The 13,208-nt window shown below is 37.5% G+C and overlaps 1 long non-coding RNA gene across 2 annotated transcripts in view; it reads left to right on the forward strand.

Moving 5' to 3' along the window:
• The first annotated feature begins 376 nt into the window (after nt 1-376).
• LOC115290483 overlaps nt 377-13,208 on the forward strand; it is a 35,835-nt gene continuing 23,003 nt past the window's right edge. The window contains exons 1-2 of one of the 2 annotated variants that reach the window (XR_003908140.1): nt 377-495; nt 5,223-5,308. This is a non-coding gene — a long non-coding RNA (uncharacterized LOC115290483). Of the gene's footprint in view, nt 496-5,201; nt 5,309-13,208 lie in introns of those variants that run through there. The other variant, XR_003908139.1, reaches the window with a different exon arrangement.

Consider the following 13,208-nt stretch of genomic DNA (forward strand, 5'->3'; position numbering starts at 1 on the left):
AGACATGACCTTGAATACCTCCTCTTTGGATATGAACATCCTCAATTTTCCTCTTCTCTTTATATTAGATTCCTCCAAATCATTCACATATGACATAAATGCAAGTGGATTCACTCCTAGAATAGAATGGACTCTGTGAGAAAGGAAGAGGCCTTGTATTTCAAATGCTGAGTTGTTTTGGTAAACCAGGAAGAGATGAAATAAAAGTTGACTATCATGAATATTTCCAAGAAATTCATTTTAAACACCTGTTTTCCCCCCCACTCACAAGTTGCTCTTCATTGTCTTGAAGGACAATAAGGGAAGGAACAAAGAAGACGAAACAGTTCCGCCTACACGTCTTCAGAAGGCCTTGCTGCAGTTGAGCCTGAGAGAGCTTGGCCATCGTTTGCCGGGTACACCTCTCACCGACGGGCGCCAGTCAGCAACGCAGAGCTGCGCTGCATGAGCACACCGTGTGGCTTGGCACGCCGCTCACCCGAACCTGCCTGCTCGGTAATTAAAAAGCAGTGTTTATTTATCTATCTATTTATTTATTTTAGTACAATATTCTTTTACAGAACTGGCAGCCAAAGACACCACCTGGAATCTTACCTCATCTCCCTGGGATCTCAGCTTCCACAGCTGTCCTAAATTTTTCTTAGAGTGAAGAACACTGAGCATTTCTCCCAGCGCTTTTTAAAAACCACTAAATACCATTTCACAAAAAAAACAGGCTGGGGGTTCTGAGAGTTGGGATGCTGATTAGAAAAAAGAATTCTGGGGGCGTCTGGGTGGCTCAGTCGGTTTAGCATCCGACTTCGGCTCAGGTCATGATCTCACGTTCGTGGATTCAAGCCCCATGTCAGGCTCTGTGCCGACAGCTAGCTCAGAGCCTGGAGCCTGCTTCAGATTCTGTATCTCCCTCTCTCTCTGACCCTCCCATGCTTGCGCAGTCTTTCTCTGTGTCTCAAAAAAAAAAAAAAAAAAAAAAAAAAATGAAAAAAGAACTCTGAATTTCTTTCTTTTTTTTTTCTTTCTCTTTCTTCCTCTCTCTCTGTCTCTCTCTCGCTCTCGCTCTCGCTCTCTCTCTCTCTCTCTCTCTCTCTCTCTTTTTCCTTCTTTCTTATGTATTTCAAATACTTTGGAAAAAGGGAGTAAAATCATTAGCTAATGAATAGACCAGCAGGGAAGAACCAAAAATTTGAAAAAAGAAGTCATTATTAATACTAGAATAAAATATATGATCACTAAAATTGAAAATTCAAAGATTTAGGTAACATTTAGATTAGGAAACAATTTATTAACTGGATAATAATATATCTAATCAGACATAGAAATAATTTCTTCCAAGAACAGTGAAGTGTTGGATATTTCTGTCACATTATAATGCTTTGCCTGATATGGAATGATTTCCTTAAATCCTAATCTAAGCATTTCATTAAGAAATTTTGTCATTATGAGGTCACACATGAAAAATTCTAAGTCTTTTAAAGCCATTTTGTAATTCTGCATATGTATATGAAGTGTATACATTTTTCATACGAACTTTTTTTTATATCCAGGATTTTGTATTTTGTTTAGGCATGAATTGAAAATGGATTTGATTGTTTATGATGGGTGTAAATCATAATGGTGGTCACTTATTAAGCATTTACTTATACCAGGTCACCTGTGGAGAATATTTACATGCATTGATCAACTAATTCTCCAATAAATCTGTGAGGAAGTATAGTTTCCCATTTATCAGATAAGGAAATCAGGTTTTAGCCTGAATCTCTAGGGATACATAGCCAGCAATTGTAAAGATTTGAATCAACATAACCAATCTCTTTAGCCCACACTCTCAACAATGACATTATCTTGCCTCTGTGCATATGGACTGAGAGATAAAGCAATGAGTTCTGATTCAGTAATGAACTGTCAGTTTTCTCTACATGAGACCAACCAATTGAATTATTTAATATTTTTCTCCAACTGAATAGATGGCATTTTAAAATCAACAGTTTGCTTCTTGCAGGGCCCTGGATGGTTCAGTCCGTTAAGCATCTGATTCTTGCTTCCAGATCAGGACATGATCTCATAGTTTTGTGGATTCAAACTCCTGCTTGGGATTCTCTGTCTCCCTCTCTCTGCCCCTCCCTCACTGTTAGTCTGTCTGTCTCTCTCTCTCTCTCTCAGGATTGATAAATAAACTTAAAAAAAATTTAAAAAACACTTTGCTTCTTACAGACCTACTGGATCCTACAGGAGTAACAGTTTCTCCCTCTCTTTTTAATTTTTCCTCCTGTTTTTCTTTTTTCAAATGCTAGTTTAGAATAGTCACAAATTTAATTTCTTAATTTCCTTTAAAATGCTTTGACATAATATTGTTATAGGTCAACTTATAAGATATCAGAGAGCTTACTGTATATAAGTTCGGTTTAAGCTCCCATTGTGGTTAATAATTAAAGATTGCGCAATCTGGAAAGACCCTAAGAATGTAACTCGATAAGGAATGAAAGGACACAGGTCTGAACCAAACTGACTCCATGACAGGCTTCAAGTTTCCCCTCTGACGTTGGAGGCCTAAGTGTCAGTTTCTCAGAATCATTAGACAATAAAAGGGCATAGATTGCTCAACCAGGGACCACCCTAGTAACACCCAATCAGAAGTGGCCAGCTAAAATGCTTAACATTCCTAAGGGCAGGCCTAGAGATAGAAGCTATAGATAATCACTTATTGCTTAAGGCTAATTACACCCTACCTGGGGGTCCTGGGTCCACTCTGTAATTGGTTAATACTCTAAATGTTGTGATTGGGTCCCGCCAAAAGTAAAGAACACTCTAAGCAATGTGTATGGTTAAAGTTACTGCCAATGATGTGAGGCGATAATGATTGGACCCCTGTACCTGTGTCACAGTTTCCTGTAACTCCCCCTTCCCAAACCCATAAAGGCCCTGCCCCGCCTTTGTTTGGGGCTCTCAGCATGGATCCACTGTGCTGGTAAAGTCTGTGAGCCCGAGCTTAGGCCCGGCCAGCCTAAGCCCGTAATAAAGCCCTTTGCTTTTGCATGCGTGACTCAGTCTCCCTGACGGTCTCTGGTTTTTGAGGATGATATTGTGATCTGGGCATAACAGGAACATTGTAACCTGAAGTTTAACTTGTTTTTCAAGATTCTGTTAAATAACCCCACCCTTCTACTAAGACTTGGCTGCGGCAAAGTCCACAGGTGAAAGTCACTTGGTCATTGTCTCTCGCAGTATCTTAGGTGTCTAACTATGATCGGTCATTGTAAAGGAACAAAGAACCTTAAAATGATAGGTTCCCACCAAAACTAACATCTGTGTATTACAATGTAATTGGCTACCAAGCAATGTTGTGAATTGTAATTGGTTAACTAAATGATGACGTGTTCTTCCATATAATCTCACTGCCCCCTTTGTTCGGGGCCATTCTCTGCTCCTTAACACCAGGGAGGTCAGGTTTAGCCCAACCGTAATAAAAGCATGTGGTGATGAATAAAATTATGCTCACTTCTATTTGGGGTTGGTGGTCTTTTCGTAATCACCCCGCAACAAATACGAGTTCTTAAAAACAATATAAAAGTCTAACAGTTAAGCCAACATCTGATTTGGGTTAAAACCTGATGATATGGAAAGGAATGCATCTTTCAGTCTTCTAATTTTGCAAATAAATAATTGTTTTTCTTATCCACTTTCATTAGTCTGTTGGTTTGACAATGTACCGCTGAAAGAGCAGAATCTGAGAGAAATTTTAGCTTTGAATCCTCCATGAAGGTCTCTGACTGATTTTGGGTTTCCCTAGTGCAGGTAGATCTATCTTCAGGTTAATTTTAAACCTCAACCATTGTGCTGACTCTTCAAATGGTCTACAATTTACATGTCTTTTGTATTTATGTGAACACTTCTAGAGTACACTCATCAGCATCCTGAACTTTCAAATGCCTACCCCAAAGAATTTTATGACTCTGATAACTTCTCAGGCAAAAAAGATTTCTAAAAGATGGAAAATTCAGCCAAATTTTAGCTTCCAGATTTCCTATTTTACCTAAAACTCACCTTTCTTTGGAAAGAGTTTGGAGTACCATTTGTTTCTCACTATCAAATAAGGCGTAGCTACATTCAATGAAATCTGTTCATATGTGTCATAGGAGATGGTCGTTAACAGTCTCGATATGTACTGGCTAAGGAAATTAATATAGGGAGACCCTGATGCTTGACAAATATAATGTGGTGAATATATTCTTACTAGGTCTTTGCAATCACTGAAATTTGGATTATGTTTTAGTAGAGATATAATACAGTAGTGACTTGTTTTTAAAATAATGTGATTATATTTATCTTTAGTCTTCATGGTATAATCATGATACATCAAGACTAATGCTTTAATTTTTCCATAAACTTAAAGTAATAATCTCCTGGATGCTTGCTATTTTTGGCTGGTATAACATTTCCCAATTATCAGTAAAATATTTTCCCATGTAATTTCATCATCTTTGTCACATATACCCCTATGCTTAGAAAAAGTAATTAGTGGTTAATGAAAACAATTGGCTCATTAAGAAAAGAGAAATTCCCTTCAAGGGAGTTTTAGGAAACATGGAAAGATTTTTAAGTCAATCAAAGTCATGCACTTGCTTTAGTTTAGGCTTCCTGTATGATACTTTTTTTAAATGTTTATTTATTTATTTTTAAGACAGAGCACAAGTGGGAGAAGGGGGGAGGAGGAGGAGGAGAGAGAGAGAGAGAGAGAGAGAGAGAAGAAAACATAGCATCTGAAGTAGGTTCCAGGCTCTGAGCTGTCAGCACCAGAGCCCAATGCAGGGCTTGAACCCATAAACTATGAAATCATGACCTGAACTGAGGTCAGATGCTCAACTGACTGAGCCACCCTGACATCCCCTGTATGATATGAATAAGCCATCCTTGCTGCTACATAGAAGGAAGTGAGTGGGGCTGGGTGGGAAGAAGGAATTGTAAAGGGAATAGTTTACATATGGAATGTAGAGAAATTTCAGAGCAGGAGTGGCTAGGTCCCATGCATAACAATGGTTGAAAATTATATTAAAAGAAACACAGCTTTTTCTAAGATGTCATGACAATATAGGATAATATGTTTTCACATCATAATTATGACATCATAATTGTCATTATTATTATAGTGACAAAACTTGGCAACCTTGTATTAAAATAATTATATTTTTTCCTATGGCACTTGTATTGTGACGGCCGTAACAAAGTACCACAGACTGGATGGTTTGAACAACAGGAACTTAATCTTCTCATACTTATGGAGCTAGAAGTCCAAAATAAAAGCATCCACAAGGTTGGTTTCTTTCTAAGGCCTCTCTCCATGGCTTGTAGAAAGCCATCTTTTCTTGTGCTTCACATGATCATCCTTATGTGTCCTAAGCTCCTCTTCCTATAGGGGCACCAGTCATATTCGATTAAGGCCCACCTTCATTGGCCTCATTTAACCTTAATTACCTTTATGAAGACCTCATCTATCCAAATACCGTTACATTCTGATGTATTGGGGTTCAGGATCCAACATATGAATTTGAGGGATAAGATTCAGCCTATAACTATTTAAATGTATTAATTTTGTATATAGATTCCTATTTGTCAAGTATCATTTATTTGTCTGTATCATTCATATTTCCTTTATATCTCATGTTTCAGTCAACATGATATATTGATTTCACAGAAAATCCATTTTATACAAAACAGGTGTTCTCATAAAGAGAAATATTTATTAGATTATAACTTCAGTCATATATTCAATACTTGAAATATTCTACCAGATTTATTTTAAATATTTAATTTACTTTTATGTGATTATACCAAATAGTCTACTTAAGCCTCAAAAAAATAATACTAACCAATTGTCATAATTCATTACATTGGTAAAGCTAGCTTTTATGTCCTAAAATAAGGTACTTAATAAATACTCACCAAATTTTTTATTTATTTTTATTTGTTTATTTTTTATATTTTTATTTATTTCTGAGGGAAAGACACACACAGTGTGAGCAGGGGAGGGGCAGAGAGAGGGGGAGATACACAGAATCTGAAGCAGGCTCCAGGCTCTGAGCAGTCAGCACAGAGTCTCACGTGGGGCATGACCTGAGCCAAAGTTGGACACTTAACCAGCTGAGCCACCCAGGTGCCCCCTCACCAAATTTTTTAAATAAAAACTTGTAGAAGTTATAGAATGTCTAGAGATTATAGAAAACTTTTTCTTAAACATGTTCAAAAATTAAGTAAAATAGTTATATGATGGATTTGTGTGGGTGTGTGTATTTGTGTGTGTTTATGTGTTTGTATGTCTGTGTGACTATGAAATGGTACTTGTATTTTTAGGTTCTCCGTGAAAACAAAATTGATTACCATATTTTAATCTTATTTTTAAATTAACTTAATATTTTAAAATGTTCATTTATTTAATTTTGAGAGAGAAAGGATGAGGTAGAGAGAGAAAGAGAAAGAGAATCCCAAGCAGGCGCCACACTGTCAGCACAGAGTCCAAAATGGGGTTTGAACCCAAAAACCGTGAGATCATGACCTCAGTCGAAACAGATGCTTAACCAACTGAGCCACCCAAGCGCCCCGTCTTTTTAAATAAATTTTAATGTGCATTAAAATAGTGTTACTCGATAAGTTTGTTTTCATATAGTAAAAGTGAAACACTGACATGTAATAGTAAACATTTTAAACAGCATAATTTAGAAAGAAGTAAACTTCTATTACTATTCCTCTAAAAATCTGTTGTCTTTTTCTTCAACGTAATAGTCACATATTTTATTCAATGTTGTATTCAAACACCTTAAACTTCAAAAAATACACTTAGAAATTTTTGTTGTAAACTTGCACACGTCACAAATTCTAGAGAGATCGCCAAGTGCTACCCACAGATCCTGCAATAATTCTGCACAAATCTTGCTATCCAAAATACCTCTTCTTTTTTGATTAATTTTTATCTCTTCTATGAAAAAGTGTTTATAAAACATTAATGGGCAATTTCACTTCAGTTTCCTGAGAGACGTTTTTGCTGCATCAGATCTTATATTTGCCACAGTACAGAATTCCCTTTCCCAGTACTTATACTTATTTCCCAATTGGCCTCACCATCTGCTATTGATGCCTGTCTGAAGCAGAAAATTCCTCCTCAGTCAATTCTTGTTCAAATATTACTCTCCCATACTACCACCTTCCCAGGTTACAAATTGCTTCTGTATATTTGTACCCCAAAGTCAAATCTGCACATAGCTATCTTCAAAGTTTATTTAATGACCAAGTGCCTTTTAATCTACTGAAGCCAAAGGCAAAAAGGAAGAGTATTAGAAGTTTAAAACTCTAAAGAAGAAAGCTACCTGAGAATTTACATAGCACATGCAAATATTTCTTAAACAGCCAAAAAAATATTTCCCATCACATCCTTCACAAATTTGTATTGTTTCTATGCAAATATACGTCATTTGATCTTTTGAAAAATCATAGTGCTGTATCGAATTCTTTATGTCTCATTTCTTTTTACCCTTAAGTTATATTAAATACTTAAAAATACCTGATACAGAACATGTTTTATATTATTTCCCTCATTTTACGAATGTCGGATTTGTCAGGTGACTTTCATTTTTGTGGATGCAGAAAGGGAAACTTTATCCATTCGGGAATCCGAGAAAGGCTACAACAATCTTAACTGATAACTTGTGGACAAGTGCACAAACAACAGAACAGCTATCCACCAATTAAATAAAAATATATATCCAAGGTGTGTGTGTAGAGGCACAGCATGAGAATTCAAAAAAAAAAATGTACACTGTTACTTTTAGGTGACATGAAAACTTGAACACAGGTATCAAATTCCACCAATTGAAATAACCAAATACTGCACAAAGGATAAATTTGTTTCATTACTGGAAATAAAGGAACAGGGCTACTATATTTGTGTCCCCCAAAAGTCATATGTTGAAATTCCACCATCTCAAAATGATGATAACAGAAGGTGGGGCCTTTTGGGGGTAATTAGGCTCTGCCCTCATAATTGGGATTAGTGTTCCATACAAGAGACACAGAGACCTAACTTGTCCCCTCTACCATGTGAAGATAAAGTGAGAAGTAGGCAGTCTGCAGCCCAGAATCTAATCATGCGAGCACGCTGGTCCTGGGCTTGCAGTCTCCAGAACTTGTGAGAAATACATTTCTGTGGTTTGTTAGGAACCCAGCCTATGGTATTTTGCTACAGCAGCCCAAGCAATCTGAGTCATGTATCAATTATCAATTGCCACGATAATACTTAATAACCACCAACTTTAGAAGCTCAATGATATATGAAAATCAGTGCTGCTGTTCATGTGTTTGGGAAGAAGTAGGAGTTTAGTAGCCCCCTTGAGCTCAGCTGGGCTTACTCACCTCTTTGGGGACCTACTGGCATTTGGCTTATCTATGCTGGCCTCCACTCAGAGGTTTGGGTAGTTGAACTCTACTCCATGTTTTTATGATCCTTAGGTTAGGCAGAACATGCTTTTATGATGACTGCAGAATCCAAAAGATGCAGAAATAAACAAGGGTTTTTGCACCTAGGTTCAGAGCTGACGTATTTATTTATGCCCCCTTTTTTTTTTTTTTTGTCCAAAGCAGCTGGTATAGCCTTGCCCAGAGTCCGGGTGTAAGGGCACTAGAAAGTTACGTTGCAAAGGGTGTTAGTTCAGGGATGATTAAGGAACTGTACTAAGGAATTTCAAGGAGTTTCTGAAAGCACTCCAGGTTGAATGATCTCTTGGAATTTGATCCACAACAGAACTGGAACCTTGAAACCATGTAAAAATAGAATTTCTTTTTTTTATTTTTTTATTTTTTTAGGCTTATTTGCCAGAGTCCAGCTCCATCAGGTTCAGGGTTCCCCTGAAGGATGATGGTGTAGGCAAGAGTGAGAGAGCCTTGAGTTTCATTCTGGTCACCAGATGGGCACCCCTGCCTACCTGGCAGGTGTCTCTACCATTCTGACAGGCATCTCTGCCCTGTCTGGTTCTCAAGCTTTATTTAGGGCAAAAGATACAAGGACCAGAAAGAGCAGTAAATGATTTCTCATAGATAAGTTTTACCATTTTCCAGGACATGGGTTCTGCAGAAGTTACAATTCTAGTAGTAATGATTGTCATAAAAAACTTAGCTACAGGCACTCATGGTGTCATAGGTATTTTTACAAAACCTCAGGTATAGCCTTAAGGAAGACCTTTAACCAAGAGACAAACAGCATTGTATAGTAAACAGTTTTTTATGAGTAAGTGTCATTAGGCTGTTTATAACTCTAACAGAAAGTTCCCAGAAAAACAGGTTCTCAAGAGACATAATGCCTGCTCTCATAATCCCAGAGATGATTGATACATTTTATTGCAGTAGTGACTTTTACAAAGGCATTCAGGCCCAGAAGGTAGTCAGTTATCAGTTAATTGCTTAGGGGGAAATTATATGTTGCTTGCCTTAGTTGCATTAGGGTGTATCTAGTTTACTCATCTTTTCCCTGACCAGGTGCAATCACTCCTCAGGGACAGGGCAGGGGGACAGGCCGCTCCTGCCACTAATCAGCAAAGCACTATGAGGTTTGGTGCCCAAGCAGAAATGAAAGTTTCAAGAGGGTAGATTTTGGGAGCTATCTGGGGGCAAGAGACCATGCAAACCTGCCATACCCTCAACCAGGAATTTCCACTCTACCAGTAAGTTCAAATAGCTCCCAACACTTATTTATTTATTTTGAGAGAGAAAGAGACAGCATAAGTGTGGGAGGGGTAGAGGGAGAGGGAGAGAGAAAGAATCCCAAGCAGGCTCCACACTGTCAGTGTAGAGCCTGAGGTAGGGCTTGAATTTACAAAACTACGAGATTATAACCAGAGCCAAAACCAAGAGTTGGACACTTAACTGACTCAGCCACCCAGGCACCCCTAAATATAGAATTTTTAAAGGATGGAACAAATTGATTTTTGGCAAAGGTACAAAATCAATAGAGTTTTCAACAAATTGTGCTGAAGTCATTGGACATCCTTAGAAACAACACAACAATAACAAAAGAAAAGAAAACAAACAAGCAAAAAACTTTGACCTAAGTCTCAGATGCTATACAAAAACTAGCACAAAATGGATCTTAGACTTAAATGTAAAATATAATACTAAACAACTTTTAGGAAAACAATTTGGAGAAAAGCTGGGGTTCTAGGGCTATATATAAAGCATTCCTATACTTGACACCAAAACCATAATCCATTAAAAGAAAAATTGATAAATTTGACTTCATCCATATTGAAAACACTTACTCTATAGAGAGACTGTTAAGAAGATGAAAAGACAGGTTCCCGGGTGGGATAAAATATCTGTTCATCTATCAGAATGGTTAAAGTAGGAAATAGTAATAATACCAAATGCTGGTGAAGTTACAGGGAAATTAGTTTACTCACACATTGCTGAAGGGAATGTAAAATAATACATCTTCCCTGGAAAAGAATTTATGGTTTTTGTTGTTTTTATTATTTTTGTTAAAAAATAAATTATGCAATTACCATACAACCCAGCAATTATACTCCTGGTCATTTGCCCAGAAAGATAAAGACTTGTGTTCCCACAATCCTATATACAAATGTTTATTGCTGCTTTGTTTATAATAACCAAGAACTGGAAACAACTGAGATGTCCTTCAATGTGGTTAAACACCAGGGATATATTTATAGAGTAGAATAGTGCTCAGCAATGCAAGTAACAAATTATTGACATATGCCATGATCTGGACCAGCCTCTGGTAACTTCTGTTGAAGGAAAAAAATCAATTCAAAAAGTTTACATAAGTTATGGTTTCTTTTTGAAAAAAACATTGAAATGAATATTATTTTAAATGGAGAACATTTGAGTGATTGCCAGGAGTAAAGGAGGGGGTAGAGGAAGACAGGATGTGGGTGTGGCAAAAAGGCAACATAAAACATCCTTGTGGTGATGGAAATATTCTGTATCTTGACTGTATCAGTTGGCATCCTGGTGTGATATTGTTTTATAATTTTGCCAGGTATTATTATTGGGGGAAACTGGATAAGGCATAAACAGGAGACCTTCCTTAAAACTGGTAGTGAATTTACAATTATCTCAATTTAGAAAAGTTAAAAAAAATGGAAAAAGTCTCTCACATAGAAAACTTAATACCTACTGTGAGATCTTATCTAATGACAAGTGACTCGAAGAAAAAAGCATACACCAATTACAGGCAAACCCTCAAAAAACAGAAGGTAGAAGTCCTCAAGGTAGTATCATGAAAAGTAGAATTCAAGGCATAAATCTAAATGACACATAAAAGTCACATGTTTCAATGACTAGGAGTTTAGTATAATCTTAAATACAAATACAAATATCAAGATCTGATAGATACAAAGTGGCATTTCCCAAAATATATCTAAGTAACACTAATTCCAAGAGATTGAAACCAAAGAGGGTATATAGTTAGGGTTCAAGGGAATTTGGCCAATGGTCCTTATTGTACTACTCTCTTCAAACATTGTTCCTCCCATTAGCATATCAGAGCTTTGTAAAATCATGTAATGAAATCCCTCTTTAACATAGTCCAGTGTGTTTTACCTCAGAACTCTTTTTCAATTAGTACTGAGAACTCAGGTCGAGCTGTCCAAGACTGGCCTATGGAGGGCTGGCCTCTGAAGGAAAGACTTGGCCCGGAGGCAGTCAAGCCCAGCCAAGGTCAAGGCTGAGAATCCAGCTTTCTATCACCATCATGCCAGGGAGGGGCAGAGGCTTGCAGTCATGAACAAAGATAGAACTCTTGCTGATGACTTGCCTTTTCTACAGCTGCAGACACAAGGTTAGGATTCCAGGCACCTGATCAAGCCAGGAAAAGGGCTGGACCCCTCCACACCCAACACTGGGCTGGGCAGGAGGGGATCCAGCAAAGGTTCCTCCATATCCTATTTCACACCCCAGTTCCTGATCCTGCCAGGCTGAGCAGAGATTCCTTAATCAAATAAAGTCAGCTCTGATTCAGATACATTTCTGGTGCTGACCCAGAATGCCAAGGGTGATGGATGGGAGTGTAAATGCCACTACTTCTCTATCTCCCTGTGACAGTTCAGGCCCTAATGGACTTAGGGACAAGTTCTCTAACATTTCCAAGAAAATAAAAAACCTTAATTCCTATGGGCATAAATTCTCCCATAGAATCAACAAATATGTAAATATTCTTAATTTATTTTCAGAAGTGGGACTTCCCTGGATTTTCTCTTTCATCCTCCTCCCATGGGTCTCTCTTCTCCCCCACTCCAGTAAGTCAGTTAGCAAACTCCTAAGTTTCATTCTCATGAATTCTTACTCATTCCCTAAGTCATTTCTCCAAGAAAGCTTGCTGATCTCCAGGACAAGCTTTTATTTTTTCCTTTCCATGTGATATTCTCCTCCCTGCCTGCCCCTCCCCCCCAGCTCTCTTTCAGCTGATAATTCAATGCTCTTCTCAGACCTAGCCCTTTTTGCTATAACAAGAGTTAGTTGAACAAATGAATGAGTAAATTCATGAAATTACTTAACGCCCTCCAAAACTTCATGTCTTTCAAATATATCTAATACATCAAAAATTACACCAATATATAAAAAAGTTTGAATTCAGGGAAAATGGAAACTTTAACCAAAACAAAGTGCAAAAAAGTGTACATTTGAACATAAGTACCTTCTAAAACATAATCTTTAAGGTATTGGCAAGTGCTAAGAGGCACATTCTGAAACTCAGAGACCAGTTTCTTGGTCACCAGTTTAACCAGTTGGAGGCTAAGGAACACTTTGTCTTTTGTCTGGCTGGAATTTATTTTTATTTGCCTGGGCAAAGTGATGAAATATCTGATCTCTGAGTCGCTTAAACTCCTTGAGGAAAGAGTTAACCTGGATAAAACCCTTCAGAGAAAGGGATTTCAATGTATTTTTAAAACAATCTTTTCACATTATAATCAAAAGGTTTTTTTTAATAGCCTAATCTCAATCCTATCCACTATTACAACTGTCATTCTATCAGCATAAAGAAAGGCACATGTTGAGTCAGCATAACCAGAATGTACAAATTCTAGGATATGTCATAAGACTAAGTAATAGAGGGAAGCCAAAGGCACAACCCTGTCACTAAATGGCCCATCTATATCTTCACAGCCATTATCAGGGAAAAGTGATGCAAGAAGGTTGACTTTGGAAGGGCT

Source organism: Suricata suricatta, chromosome 4 (assembly GCF_006229205.1).
Source record: "Suricata suricatta isolate VVHF042 chromosome 4, meerkat_22Aug2017_6uvM2_HiC, whole genome shotgun sequence".
NCBI classification, from domain to species: Eukaryota; Metazoa; Chordata; class Mammalia; order Carnivora; family Herpestidae; genus Suricata; species Suricata suricatta.